The 16,020-nt window shown below is 35.3% G+C and overlaps 1 protein-coding gene across 1 annotated transcript in view; it reads left to right on the top strand.

Annotated features, from left to right (window-relative positions):
- The window catches only part of COMMD10 (COMM domain containing 10), a 100,971-nt gene that overhangs the window by 71,666 nt on the left and 13,285 nt on the right, over positions 1-16,020 (top strand). The window lies entirely within an intron of this gene.

Raw genomic sequence — 16,020 nt, 5'->3', positions numbered from 1 at the left:
AACTCCACTGGTTGCCACACTGAGTGTTAACATAGTGAATGCAGCTGGAGTGTTTGCAAATATGTGCTGGAATGCAAATGTGTGAATACAGCATAAACAATAACACATTGTTCTAGTTCATTCACATTTCTATTCATGTATCTTGTCGCAATTTTCAGGCCCCTGAGAACCATCATCTAGTCTGGCCCCTTGGCTATGCTTTCTGTATGGATTTCTCAGACAGTAGCTTTCTTCAGAAGTTCATCCTCGCGCTCCAAAGAAATGAAAAGATGGACAACCTCTACTAATTGCAGAGGTTTTCCTATCCATGGACACTTGTCACTGAGCCATTCCAAGAGGCTGTTGGCAGCTCCCTGACTTTGTAACCAAGATCCCCTTGCTGAGGTGATAATTACATTATTTTTCATGGCCTAAGGCACAGTCTAAAAGCATCTGAGGCGCCAGTGGCACATTTGAACTGCAGTAACTAAGTTGGTGAAAATTCAAGACATGCAGAGTTAAAGAGTGTTTTTTGTCATATTTTTTACCATCTTAACTTTTCATATGAAAATGTGGATGAGAGTACTAGGCCTCTTAAAATACAATAAAACTTTTAGGCCAGGTTTAAGATTGCTGAAGTTCTCTTGCTTTATTCCTGTGTACATGGCTGAGCTAGTCCACACAGGCAGTAATTCATATGAAGAGGAGTTAGCACATTAGTTGCCTTAAGGGGAGATCTTAAGAGGAGCCAGCTGAGATAAAATACTTTTGCTGAATTGAGTTTTGAGTACTCACACCAAAACGTAACAAGGGTTTGCATATTAACTTCTGGACTGTGTTTTCTTAGAGTTTTGGCTATGCTCTTCCTCTGTTAATTTTCTGTATGTGATTGAGCTGTGTTTTGGGAGAGCCATAGTCTCTAAAGCCTTAACACTTTGTATTAATTTATCCGTGATACTTTGCCGGCTTATTATGGGAATAACGCTTGCCAATGCTCTCTATCAACTTTCATAGTTATCCTTGCAAACAGTAATTGATCTTTTGGTGAATTTAAATATCCTTCTTCAAAGGCATGCTGGGAGGTTTTTTTTCTGTAGCTGAGCGATAATCTTTATTATATTTACAACTTTTAACAAAGCTCTGGTTTCTCAGCTAATTAAATTGTGCAGGGTTTCTTTCTTTTTTCTTATAATAGAAATGCTTTCATCTTCACTGCTTTTTTACCTCTTGAGATATTTTTAAAATTAAAATGATAATATGAAAAAGCCACAAGACGTGTTATCCAGTCTTGGTTTAGACGTTTGTAACGGATTCTTGAGCCTCAAGTGAGAATATATCAAGAAAAGTTTAATTTACTTAACCAGAATGATGAAGGAAGCTTGTTCATTTTGACACAATAGCAGTCACATTTTAGTAGAATCAACTCATGATCTGTTGATCATGCATTAAGATTGTATTAATTTCCACTTCTTCTATTTGCTGTATTTCGAATGCAACTTTTAAAAATTAGTTGTTGAGGGGTCCTACATCACACTTCTCTTCTTTTATTCTGCATATATGCTGCAATATAGGTTGCATTATTAGAACTTACTTTATTTGAAATAGTGTCTGAAAATCTATAGTAGCATATATGTGTTTCAGAATGCATATTTTCATATAGACTCATATATTTTTACTTTCCTTTTAAAACATTGCAATGTTCGTTACTGTCAAACCCGGTTAATCAGTAAAAATTTTTTTCAAATTTGGTCTGGGAAGAAAAAGTAATTAAAAGTAAAACATAATGTATTTTTTCTGGATCAGGAAACTATTTCTTGGTGCAAATGTGAGTTCTGTCTCACTAGCGTCAGTATTCTTTTATCAGTTTTACATGGATTCAACTAAATCTAAATGCTTTCTTCAAAAGAAATCAAAGTCTTTTAATTAATAGTCTTTAGGGCCTTTCCAGTATTCTGTCCTCAGAGTTGTAAAGTGGAAGGTTTTGATTGGGGTTTTGTAATAAAGAAAATTAATTTTGTCTTTATCTTACAACCTATTTTATCCATGACATACTGAGTAATGCCATTTTGTTCTGCTGATATGTGAAGTATTCTAGAACTTTCTTGTGTGGAGTAATTTGGCTTTGTTAAACTAAATATTTTGAACATGTGAGTATGTGCTTTGTTTTCCTTGATGTTCTGTATTTTGAGAGGTTCAGCAACTAAGGCATACATGGACTTCACAAAGTAGAGACAGATTTTTTCAGACTCTTCCATGCTGGGTAGGGCATCAAGATTTTGATTTAAACATTTGGAATGCTTTAATCTCAAGGGTTAAATTTTGGGGGTTTTTAAAATGAATTTTTACATGAGCTGGATATACAGTAAAAGGATGGTAGTGTTCCCTTTCTGGAAGCTGCATTTGAGAAATCTAGTGGAAAGATGGGAGCTTTATAAATTTGAGCCAAGACTGCTTATGTTGGGAATGGGGGAATAAGATTTTTCTGGTGAGCTGCATTACTAAGGGATAGCGAAAGGTTGCGTCATGTTAAAGAAAGGGTGCCAGAAGTTGGAGGCTTTTTATATTTGAGTGAAAGTATATTATGAGGGCTAGGCTGCAGATTAAAAAGAAGAGACCCACTTTTGAAATGCTTGAAATAAGTTTCTTTTCTCCATCATGTTCCAGGTAAGCATGCTTGCTAAGGACAATGACCCCTATGGTGTAAACGAAAGTGTATTGTAATTAGAGATGCAGTAGGGGCTTTGGGCTCTACAGTTAGTAGCTATAAATGTGCTTTTCCTGATTACAGGACAGTGGTAAAGTGTAAAAGCTGCTCACACTTTCCTTACAGAGCAAGTTCTTTTATAACTAGCTAGAATTTATTCTTCTGCAGCACTTGATGGGCCTCTGAGTAACCTGATCTAGTTGGAGATTAGTCTCTGCTAATTTGCAGGGGCTTGGACTAGATGATGCTTAAAACTCCCTTCCAGCACAGACCATTTCATAATTCTATGATTTCTTCTTATCAATAAGGCTAGAATTGAAAATATTTTAAAATCAAACCCAACCAGTCTGACTACAGTATATAAATTTCATCCAAAAGAAAACTGGAATTCCATTTTCAGCATCTGTAGAGTGTAGGGTGGGAGAAGAAAGGAAGGGTCCACTGCTGCTTGGTTGTTTTTTTTATTCTGGGTGGTTACTACATGAAGACTGTGTTATGATGCAGGCTGTGCATAGGCTGTTGAGGACCGAATGTATGACTTGTGGGATAAGCAAGTGTGCCTGATCTCGGGCCCTGATTGTACTTCGCAGCATGTGTGGAGAGCGTACTGTCTCAGTGTGAACATGTGTGATGCCTTAGTAGTTGTGTTTTCTCAGAGAAAGAAAAAAGCCTTTTACCATTTTTACAGTCTTTATTCAGGAATATTTTGACAGAAAATGTAATCTCTGATCTGCTGTCACCTAGGCAGTGTACTGGAATGTTCTCACAGAGTTATGGATTTAGACGTAAAGGAACTGAAGCTGAGGGAGACTTTGAATTTTATCACTGCAAAAATATTCAGCAGTTTTTAGCCAGTGTACTCTTTTGAGCTGCTTTGCTCAATTTGATAAATTATTCACAGATGACTGCAAATTCTAACCAAATTGCTTATTTAAATGCATCATTACTGGACACCTCACCAGCTTCTCATCCATTTTCAGCACAGTGTACTTCTACTTCATTTCAAAGCTTATTTTGCTCAAGAAACCACTCTATTTTTCGTGATTTAATGGCTTTGCTCAGAGACTTGCGATTTTACTACTCTTTTTAAGAGTAGTATTGCAACAGATACAATGCTTGACTGTAAGGTTTTTTAATGCTTATTTGGACCAGTTTATATGAAATGTGTAAAGTAATCAGTTATTTAATGAACAGTTGTTTATTCGATTTTACCATTCAGATTTGGTTGGTAGATATTTCATACAGAATGGGTCAGGATTTCTGGATCCAAGATGTCATGGTATATGTAGTCTTTGCTATTCAAATGTTTTAGCTGAAATATGAGTGAAAACAGCCTGTGTCCAAATCCAGATTTTAAGGGGTAGACTAGTTCTCTTGGATGATACCACAAATGTGGTTAAATCAGTAGCCTTACAGACTACAAAATTAAGTCCCAGTGAAGGGGCAAGGGAAAGAAAGGATTAATTCGTTGCATTTTCTTTTATGTTGTTTTTATATAATTTGAAACCCCACCAGCAACACAAATGAAAACCAGATACTTAGTGCTTTTTGTCCTTTGCAACAAAAAGCCGTTGCCTTTATTGAGCAGGCCAAGGCTGTAATAACTACAAAGTCTTCCCACACATAACAGTAGGTGTGGGAAAGTCCTGTACAGATAGAGATCTTGGTTTCTTACAAAGGAACTTATCAGTTGCCAAGATAACCCTGATGACTTTGTAGGCTACCCAGTGTGACAGACTAGCAGGGGTTTGGCCAGCCGCCACCCAGAAGCACTGACAGTCCTGGGGATCCAGCTGTCCACCAGACAAACCATTGGCCAGAGCTTCCAGCAGGTCTGGGAGCTGCTGCCCTCAGCAGCACCTGGAGCTCAGAAACTCCTGTTTGTTCATTGTCCACACGCCAGGGCTGGCACTGGTCTGGAAATCCCAGCCTTTGGCAGTGTCAGTATTCTTTGCTCTGCAGCAGCCCTCTGGACAGATTGGTAGAAAAGATGGGAACCCTTGTGTCCTTCCCAGTCTTCAGGCCCAGGGAAGCAGACAGAAGAGCAGGCATGTTTCTAGCTAGTGTTTTGTTAGAATTTGATTTTTTTTCAGGGATATGTCAAATTCGGCATTTTCTATCTGAAAGTTTCAGTATAGTAACTTTCTTAACTGGCTATATTGAAACCTTAAATTCTTTCAGCCTGAAAAAGAAAAAAAATTAGGAGGTTGGAAGTGGTGATATCTTGCATATGTGTGTCTACAGTAATACTGTTTATGAAGTCAGGGCAGAAAACTAAAATATCCAGAAGAGAGAAGGATTTGTATGTTTTCCATGAAGGAGCTTGAAACAATATAAAATGTTCTGCAGTTAATTTAGAAATTTTTTTGAAATTTGAGAGAGGAAAAAGATATTGGGCATAAGAAAGAGGTTGTAAATAATTATTAATTTTTCTTGCACTTTAATTCTGATTTACCCTGTAACACATCACAATCAACAGTTTGCAAGGGAGTGTGCCACCCAAGGTTCCCTATATTTAATACTTAAAGCCTCAAAATATTCTTGTGCTTGTATTCCTATTCTTGAATATTTGTTCAACTTCTAAGCTCCTGGTTTAGTTTTTTAAAACTACAGAGCTTAATAGCAAACATTTGATCTCAATTAAATATTTTTATTTTAATTACTAGCATACCAGAGAAGGGGAGAACAGTTTGTCCTGTTTCCAGATACATTTTAAAGCTTGATGAGACTTACTAGCAATCCCAGCATGATCAATGTGCATGTTCCTGACTGAATTTTTACAAAGATTACCTTGAGCACAATTGTTATCTTTGTGTAATATTAATTAAACAATATATCCCAAAGCACATCAAGAGTGAACAAATAAAAACCCAGGTGGATTGCTGCTCTCATTAGATTATCTTCTTTTCTTTCACTTTCCTTGTCTGCCTAGAATTGATATTTCTATTTGGAAATGCTAGATCTTAAAGTGGATGTTTTGAAAAGTTACTGCTGTTAATGTGGCAGAGTGGATTTATCATTTAGAGAAGAAAAGATAGCTGAGAGGAGGCAGGAAAAGCAGGTTGCCAGAAGCTCCTTTTCTGTTGTGTTTCATTCTTGTGTCTCTGTGCAAATGCAGCACTTTAGTACTAAGACTGTAATACTGCATTATCCATTGTCCTGAGATTATGGTAGTTATGCAAACGTCCACATTTAGCAGTAGGGTAAATTCATTAATTTAGAATGAAGGACAATGTTGAAATGTCAGTTACAGAAAAGTAAAAATAATAACAAAATAAAATTTTGTCAATCTTTCAGCCCCAACTGCTTGTAAAGACTGACCATTTCAAGACATGTTCAGATTTTTTAAACTTTGTGGTGTTCTCACATGCTGGAACAGCTCCTTACTTCTGTATCAAATCTATAATGTATATTTTACACATATTGCTTCTTCTTTATCCCCTGTTCTTAACAGAGAGATCCTTGAAAGTACCAGGTAAAGATAGGCATTGTCTTTAGTGGTTTTATGTTGTGGTAGCTATTGACTTGTGCTGAGAAACACTGCTCTTTTTCAAATATTTCTAATGAAAAGCATAATCTCCCTTTTCTTTTTCACCATCATAAAATAAGTTATTCAGACATGACCCTATACTATGGCTTTTATGAACCACTTAGCTTGAATTTGCATAGTCTTTTATTAAATTTTTCTTAGTTCTCATGGTCTCTGATGTGTGAATTTACTATTTACTCTGTATTTGTCCATACAGATATACACTTAACAAAGAATTTGCTTGCTTTGTCCTTGTTTTGTTTATAGCTCATCTTTCTTCTAAATAAAAAACCCCTAATGATGCAAAAGATACCAATACATGTTACTTTTTTTACAAATTTGCTTTTAGAAATCAGAATGTGCCTCAAACATATCCTCATTTTTCAAAGCAATTTTTGAGGAATGGGAAACTTTTCTTACTATTTGAGGGAACTTTCATTAAAAACATTAAACTTGTTTTCACTCAAGTGCAGATTGTTTAGTTATATACAATTATTGAAGTGTGACAGGATCTTTCTACAAAATCTCCTAAATTCAGCTTTGTAGTTTAAATGTTCTTTTTATACCCATTAGCTGAATGAAAGCACAAGAAGAAAATTAAAATTAGTTTCTGTTGTGTATCTGAAAAAAGCATCAGAAGACTGCATTTAACGACAAATTTGAATAAAGAAAGCTTCAGGGTATGTTGGTGCAGAAGCAATTGGCTGTAGGAGATGAGATGATATGGAAATAGATAGGAAGATTCGAGATTTTCAATTTGGACAAGAGCTGACTGAGAATGTTTCTTTCTGTTGTATGGAAATCAGTTATATGATAGTGGCAAAATTAAATATGCTGCATGTGTTTATTTAGCTACAGATTGGCCCTTTCGGGACTTATCTCAAATGCAGGAGTAAAACGAACTGCTTCTGAGAGTTTTGAACACTTTCTTTCCTCTGTACCCAAGAGAATTAAAGGGAAAAAGAAGTAAAACATCGATCAATTAACTCCTTTTTCAGTTATTTTACAAAACAATACAGATTGCAGGGAATGAATCATCTGATGATATTTCGCTTCTTAAAATTTTAATGAAAGAGATTATTCTCTGAAGTAACCTGCTGTGCCTGTTTCACAGTGGCAATATACAATATTCCCTGAAGCTATTTCTGACATCACTGAGTCTGACATGGTTTAGGATGTTTGATGGAAAATTAGGTCTGGGAGATATGCTGGTTAGAGTATCCAGTATCTCAGACACAAAACTGAGGGTCGGGGCAGAGTGAACTTTTATCTTACTAGCTGTCACATATACTCAAACAAAATAAACAAATGGACTGACAATCTGATATGCTATTCTGTCACTTCACAGTGGTAGAAAGCCTGCTTCTGAGATTTTGTAGGTGTGACAAAGTTAAGGTATATGTTGCTATTGATGATGTGTTGTTTGTAGAACTCAAAGCTTTATGTCATGTTGGGTCATATTAGCAACAGCATTGCAATCAATGGGCAGAGACTAAGGTATGTGAGTGGGCTGCTTCTTTGTTTTGAGCTTCATGATTTTAAGGTTTAGTGGAGGCTTGTGGCACTAGTTGATCTTAGCTGTCAATGTCCAGTGGATTTTTGGTTTATTTTTAATGTGGCTTAATATTTGGCATGTTTGAGAAACTAGTATTCTGTTATACTGCTGAATTTACTTTGTTGTAATAAATTTAGTGGTATAGATATCTTCTGATGTAGGGTGCATCACTCTTTAGATGAGAATTTAAGAATCTGGAGCTAAAAATCTGCCATTATTTCACTGCTTTCATTAGATTGTTCTGTCATATAGCACCTTTGTAAATTCTCTCATCTGCATTATAAAATTAATTCAGATTTGTTCCCCATTACTTTAATGGCAAGACTCTTCCAGACTTATCTGTCATAGTGTTTGGCAACCTTCATTTCAATTTGAAGTGAATATTTGCCTAATTTATGTTCATTTGTTTTCATTCCAATGTTCTTTTACCCTCTTCTTTCTCTCTGTTGTATTTATGCCCTGTAATAAACATAAGGAATCCTATATTGTGAAAGAATTTGAGGAAGCTGAGGTAAACTCTCTTCAAGTATCTCAATAATTAATTACTTCTAAGTTTCTTCCTGCCTTTATACTGGTGACTCTTCTCTATATTTAGTGGCGTAGCATTATACCACTGACATGGTTTTGAATGCAAAGTTTTCAGTACTCCTTAGGATCTGTATTCCCTTTCTCTTTCTGGATGTCCTGTACACTTCATGCTTGATGATGTAGAATATTATGTATATTATTTTCTGCATATATTGGTGCTAGATTTGCTAAACTTTCTGAATATTCAAACTAGCTCTTGCAATATAATTTTGATGTGATATTCTGTGCAGCATTTTATTTTCCAACTATGATTATGTCAGTGTCATCAGCACAGATTGCTTTTGTTCAGTTCCTTTTATTTGGATGGACCTCAGAAAAGTATCTATTATGTATGACCTTTGCAGATGCACTGTGAAATCATAAGCTGTCCAAATGTGGAGCTGCTTTTTGTTGCACAAGTGCCAGTAAATTTACAGAGTTATCAAATACTGAACTACTTCTGTACAGAAGGACCAAGGCACTAATGTGCATTCAACAAGTTCTTTGTTTGCTTCATTGCTGTAAAGACAAAGATCAAAAAACCATGTTGTTAACTGGGAAAACTGGCTAAATGAAGAACAGAGATGGTCTCTGCAGCCTGTATTTGAGATTCTTACAAAGGGAGCTGAGGAGACACAGCAAGATCTTCAGCTAGAATTGTACTGCTGTTGTGCTGAATTTTATAAGCATAACAGGCTTGATCAGAAATTAATTTAAATAACTGTTAGGCTAATCTTAACAATTGCTTAGGTGTAGATACTGTTCCTGAAAAATGCTGTGACACATACTATGAGAGAGAAAATCACTTTCAGCATCTTTAAATATTTCCCTATTTGTAGAGTACATGTCTTGTACACTTTCTTTTCTTCTTTATGTTTAATTTCTCTGCTTTCCTGCAGGATGCTAAACATTGAGTGTTATTTTATGACTCAAGATTCATCAAATAATTCCAGTAAATTATGGCTTTACAGTGTTATTGTCTTTTTTCCCCCTTGTATTATGAGAATAATAAGCTTGCTTATTGTTTACTTCTGTAAAAAAGCAGTGAGCATATGTGTCTATTAAAAACCGTAGTGTTAATTAGAGTTACGTTAATACAATCGCCTAGAAAAATCATGGAATTCTGTTAAAGGTGATGAAAATATTTCTTTCTTCTTATTAGAAGTTTTAAGCAGAAGCCTTGGTGAAAGACATCACACTCTTATGGTGGAGAGAAAGATATAACCTTAGAAAGTAAATAAATTGTTTAAATGTTGACATATGTGAATGCTACAATTTTATTCTTATCTAGCTTACAGTAAACTCCAACTAAGACTAAGAAATTTGAAGGGTCTACCCATATGTCCTTTAGATAAAATTTTAGCTGCTTAGGTCCTAAAACAAAGAATCAAACAAACAAACAAAAGGAACCCCAACAACAACTAAAAAAACCCCCAATCCAGTAGTAATAAAGTGATCTTGATTGCTGTAAAAACACAAAGAAATGTAATGGGTACTAATGCTCTAAAAAGTATTTCCTATGCTATAAACGGGTATTTGGGAAAAGTATTTAAATACTTTTCAAGGAATATGAATTCTTTTACTTACTAAATTCAGACAAGTTGTTGCTTTACTATTGAAACCTTCTGAAATCTTGGTAGAAGGGGGGAAGTCTGCTGCACGTTCAGTTTTGGGGTGGCTTGTGCTTCTTACCAGGCGGCTGCATACCAGCCTTGCAGTGGCTTTAAGTGGCTAAGCTATTATGGGAATGTAACCTCATTCTTCTGCCTAAAAGTCCTTGTGGATTTGAAAAGTTGACTCACATTACTCAGTTTGCTCCTTATGTATAAAAGTATGTCAGCTGAACTCTCCTGAACTGTGCTGCTTTAACCAGCTGCTTATGCATAGAAATCAGCTGTCTTTTAACATAAGCTGATAAACAGTTGACAACTATAGCAAGTCATTATCAGATTTGTCTGGGTGGAAATCCTTTTTTACATTAATGTGCTGTCACGTAAAGCTGTATGAAATCTTGAAGCATATTTAGACATGTTTAGGCACAGTCTAGTGTTTAGCAGCAGGCTAGGAATTTCTGCAGTAGAACAGCAGATTATGTTTTAAAGAAATAAAGGGAGTGAGTAGATGAATTGAAGTGATAGCCTTGCATAGGGGCATTGCACAAGGAAGGAAAAATATTTTACCATCTAGAGAAGTTGTAGATCCTTTGGCAGGAAAAAATTAATCAATTACATACTTTTTGTAGTCTGTATAAGTTTATTAGTATTTTTTCTGTAAATTTAATGTTCACTAATAGTTAATATTTCTATCCAATGTTCGATAGAAAGAGGGCTCATTGGGTTCTTAAATTTGAAAGGCGTGAGTGTAGAGGAAACGGTATATACGAAATCTGCAGAAGCAGCAATTAAATCAATTACTGTACTTTGTTTTTACTTAAAAAATAATATAATATTCTGGTATTCCTAGTTCTCAAGAGCAACAACCATTTTATTAAAAAGGTGTCTTTAGGAATGGGAATGCAAAATTGAAGGAATTACCCAGGTATTGAAAATAATACTGTGAAAAAAATGCATGTTTGCAAGAGAGTTGATGGTGAGCAATAATTCTGTTTCATTGCAATAATAATAATAATAATAATAATAATAATAATAATAAATTTTTCAGAATCCACATGGATTCTTACTTTTAAAAATAGAACTGGAAGCAGGACATCATGTTTTTCTGAAGTTCATTCATATTTCAAAGTCATATTTGGCCTATTCCTGGAGTTAAGCATGAGGTTTTTTTCCTGAAAGGAAGTGAAGACTTCACAAACTGTTAGTTCTTATAGAGAGAAAACAAGATTTTCAGGAAAGAGAAACTGGAATAAGGGTGGAAAAAAATGGAACTGAGAGTTAAGGTGCTTTGGGAGTTAAAGCAAATTCCTTCTTATTGCGTTTTAAAATGCATCTTTCTAAAACTGAGTGGATAAAATGCAGTATAACCTTTAAGCAGCAACTTAATATATTCTCCTCAATTTCACAGTGGCATGACAATTAACAGCTGAAGGGAAGGCATTTACTGATATTAGCAATACGACTGTCATTGACTCATACTAACTTTATAAACTGGGCTGGTACATCAGGAAGTGTTTTTAATTAAAGCAAAAGTGTTGGTACGGTCACGGAAGTAATAATCCTTTGGAAAACTGTGCTCAAAAATGTGGTGGCAAACTTTTTATGTGAGTTTCAGGAAGGATGGAGCAAGTCTACGAATAGAGGTTGAAGGTTATTAGACAAATAAATTCACATGAGCCTGAAGAAACTCAGCTGAATTCTGAAAGAATTTCTAATGGGAATGCACAGATATTGCCTTTAAAGCCATTGGTTTCAAAGTGTTCACAGTGAAACAGAAGAAACCTGAAAATATTGCAGATTTTTTAATCTGGAAAGCTGATTATCTTTTAAGGGAAGCTCTGCCTGTACATTTCCTTTATCTTTTTAATTCCAAATCTTTGTTCCATAATTTCTGACATTTTGGTCCATGGGGTGACTTGCTGGGAAATTTGTTAGGTTTTGTGTTCTGAGGTAAAATTAAATTGAAGTGCTATTTGGTCTGATTCTGTAAAACTAAATAAAAATTTTAATGACCAAGAGTATTTCCAAGTTAATTTTGTTAATTAAACCCATGCACAGAAGGGTTATTTTGATAGTGTAAGTAGATTGTGGAAAATAAATTAGCATTTGATGACTTTGGAAGGCCAGACACATTGTTTCAAGAGGTAGTTTCAAGAAGCTTTGACAGCAATACCAAAATGTTTGAAATATTTACCCTGCAAATGCATGAAGGGAGAAGAGAATCTGAAGAGAATTTACCAACTGAAATTGGTGGAATTTAAATGGTGTTGCAGTTCTGGTTAGCAGAGTGTGACAGAATGGGTTTCTTTCTGGACCATTGAATTGATTTCAAGTTTGAAAAGTTTGTAGAGGGCTTTAGGATCAACTTGGATTAGGAATCATATCAAGCATCAAATATGCCTTTGATTTTCAGAATTCTTTGATTTTCTGATATTATTGCAAAATAAAATCTGTTTCACTTTCCATGCCTGGAAGTGTTCAAGGCCAGGTTGGATGGATTCCTGAGCAACCTGATCTAGTGAAGGCCCCTTCCCACACAAGCCAGTCTGTGATTCTACAATGAAAATTGCTTGCTTCTCTAAGATTGACTCTCTGGTTTCCGTGGTATTACTAGATATTCCTGTAACATGCTTCAAAGTCTCTTGTTGAAATAATTTCCAAAACAAGAAAAATGCATTTTCTATCTTAGTTTTGTTTAATGGTAATTTTTCCTCATTTATTTTTTTTCTGTGCTCTGCTAGTTCTACTTGAGCAAAAACAAATACAACTATGCGTTTTAAAAATAATGACACTTGGTTTATCCTCACTGTATAATATGCATGTGTCACAACTTTCAAAAAAGGAGTTTGGGACAAAAGGTTTGCTTATTGAGAAAATTTGTATTGTCAGTCTCTTGCTGTACAGACATGTGACCTGCTCATGTTAAGACTGGCATTCTGATTCCATGCTAATAGGCCCATTGTTATTAATATATGCTGCCTGCTTCTGATCTGCTCTGCTTAGAATGCATGAGGGTTTTCAGTGTGTGTGACATTTAAGGGTTATGGATTAAAAAAATTAAATTCTCCAAAACAAAAAATATCTCATACATTTTTAACAGAGTTTATAAAAGAGCTATTCTACATTTTCCCTCTAGCAAGATGGTACAGTATTAAATTAAGTATTGTTATTTCTCTGTCCGTGTAAGACTTAATGTTCTGGGCAAAGATATTAATTGTCTTTTGAAATGGACATATGGTTTTGCCTAAAACCTGCTTGTTAATTAATTGGATTTTTTGAAAAATAAGTAATTTTCAAATTAGGTTTGAGTCTCACTTTCCTTTTGTAAGCATGAGGATATTTTCAAGAAGTACATTGTGTGATGTAACATCTTCTATTGCATTTTAAAAGTAGAATCTAGGTAGGATAGGAGTTCAGATGTCCAAACCTGGATTGAAAATAAATAAAAATAACTCAAGAGTCAGGGTGTTACAGCTCTTCATTACAACATGATGAAACTGAATTTACTGATTTATACAGATCTGCACTCTACACACTAAAAGATATAAACTGCTAGTAGAAAATGATGTATGAAACACGTTACCACTCTTAGAGTCTCCTAAGCTTTTTCAGAAGTGCCCCTTTTAAAACTTCAGCTGTTAGTGTTGAGGATCAAGAAGAAAATGAAATCAGCAGAAGTGTTTGCAAGTCATTTCATCTTTCTGCAAAAGCGAGAACTCAACATCAAAGCTGTGGCTAGGTAAACTTAGCAAGAAAGCATTAGACTGTGTAGTCAGTATAATCTCATGCTGTGCTGCAGATCACACACAAACCTGTGTACAAATGTAGTATATCTTTGGTAAGTTCTGGGGGATGCTGGAGAGCTCACTTGTGTACATTTTTTATACACTTGTGTACAAGTTCTTTTATTCTACACTGGTGTAGTATTAATTCATTGAATGCAATAAAACTGGTACTTTTACCCTGTTCCATTTGCCCCTTTTGTCCACTGATATTTATCTTAACTACAATAAAATGGTTTCATGCTAAGCATTTATGTAAAATGTGGATGCCCTTGAGGATATTTCACTTTTGTTAGAAATTATCTGTAAAATGAGTTTATTTATTTCAGGTGCATTTTTTCTCCCTGTTATTCAAAAAAGCTTGAAGTGAAAAAAAATGTTTTAAAGAACAGAATACAAGATTTTAAGTAATGAATGCGGCATATATGCACCTAATATTTTCCCACAGATTTTAGGGCAAGATTTTTATACTAGAATAAGGGTAGTGCAGAAGGAACTATTTCTGATCTAGCATGGATTGGCTTTGTGATAGGGCACCCCAAAAAAAATTAAACGGCCCAAATAACGTGTTCACTACAGTTCACTGGAAAGCAGCTATAAGAAAACAAAAAAACCCCACCCGAACAAATTAAATAATAAAGCATTTACTGCAGTTCACTGAGAAGTAGCTATACTGGCAAAAATACTGGGCATACTTTGAGACTTTAACATCAAGTGAATTAAAGATTCTTAAAATTTGTTTAATTAAAGGTGTTAAAAATTATTGTACTGATAGAGTAGAAAATTTTTATCACTGCAAAACTTAAGAATTTTACTTGACTTTTAAAAAAATATATTTACAAAAAATTTTCTCTGTTCCGAGTGAAGCACTCTAGTCAAATCCTTATTCAATAGGAGCAAGTTGATTGTAGGTACATTTTTTAAATAGGTGGACATTGTGTTGGTCTATAACTGTGGTCCCCCAAAATTGCTTTTTGCCATGGAAAAACAGGGACAGACTGTTACTGAAGCCCAGGTATCTTCTAGCTGGGTGTTACAGGGAGGGCAAAAGAAGGAGTCTTTCCCTCCTCCCGCCTAGAACACAGAGTGACGACAGAAGCCACTCTTGCAGAGTCTTGATCCTGAGGTCTGTCTTGTCCAAGGTCTGTGTTGATTTGTAGATTGATCTCCATGAACTAATTACTTTCTTTGTAATCCCCAGTCACAACTGATTTCACACATTTTCTTGATTGTGAAGCTATTAAAATAGCTTCCACCCGTGGTCAGGGTGGAAAACATTATTTGTGACAAAGTTATATTTAGCTGTAAAATTCTTGCATTATTTTGTGCTTTCAACTGTAGCTGTTCAACTAGAGAAGATTTTGGAGCTTTTTGTAGTCAGCAACTAGAAGCAGTGGGCTGCTGGGATTACTTGAAGTAACTGAAGTAAATTACCTTAACTTTTCACTAATTTGTGTAGGTTTTGACTGTGAGTCTCTGTCAGTATTTCTTGGTTTCCATAAAACAGTGTTAAAAAAACATACTCGAAACTGCAACACTAGGGAGATGATGCCATGCTGCATTAGAGAGTGGTGTAGAAAATACAGCATTTTCTAGTAGTCATTGTTATTATTATCATTTGAATAATGGCCTGTGAGATTCGTTCTGGTATGGCTTCAGAGTAGTGAAATATTCCAGGCAACTTTTGAGTAAGAGCATTCAGCAAGTTAATTTACAGCCCCATTTTGATATCTGTCTTCACCTCTTCAGTCTTTTGTTTGCTTGGAAGTATTGCCACATACTGGCCTGTAAATAGCATTTTCACTTCAATTCATAGCCAGTCAGTACCCAGCTGTGAAATAAACAAAGTCTAATTTCACAATTAGGTTAGTGCCACGGAGTCAAGGCATGATTTCACAATCATTAATACTATATCTCTGCATGGCTGGATTGCTCACAGTGGAATTGTAATGTCGGGTACAAGATAGCCATTCTGTCACATTAACTGGAATATATGCAGCTAATACAGAGTTTATGCCAGCCTTGCGTTTTTATGCTGTCTTAGATTCTGAGAGAATGGGCTATGCAACCACTAATGCAAAATTAATGTATTGACTTTCTATTAAGCACATTTTAGCGGTTGGAGGTAATCTAGCTCCTTGTAGTATCTGACCATAACATTTTACCTCTACACTAAGAGTCCTATGGCCCAGTGGTGCTCTGAATGGTAGTGTCTAGAGAGGTGTAGCTGACTAATAGCAGCAATTTTTTATTCAAGAGCTCTGGACCCTTTGAGTATTCACTCGTATACT

Source organism: Melozone crissalis, unplaced genomic scaffold (genome assembly GCF_028551555.1).
Source record: "Melozone crissalis strain CALT ecotype California unplaced genomic scaffold, PUWL_Pcris_2 ptg000005l_1, whole genome shotgun sequence".
NCBI lineage: Eukaryota > Metazoa > Chordata > Aves > Passeriformes > Passerellidae > Melozone > Melozone crissalis.
The sequence above is the reverse complement of the archived record's forward strand: the minus strand, read 5'-3'. Positions and strand labels throughout refer to the sequence as shown.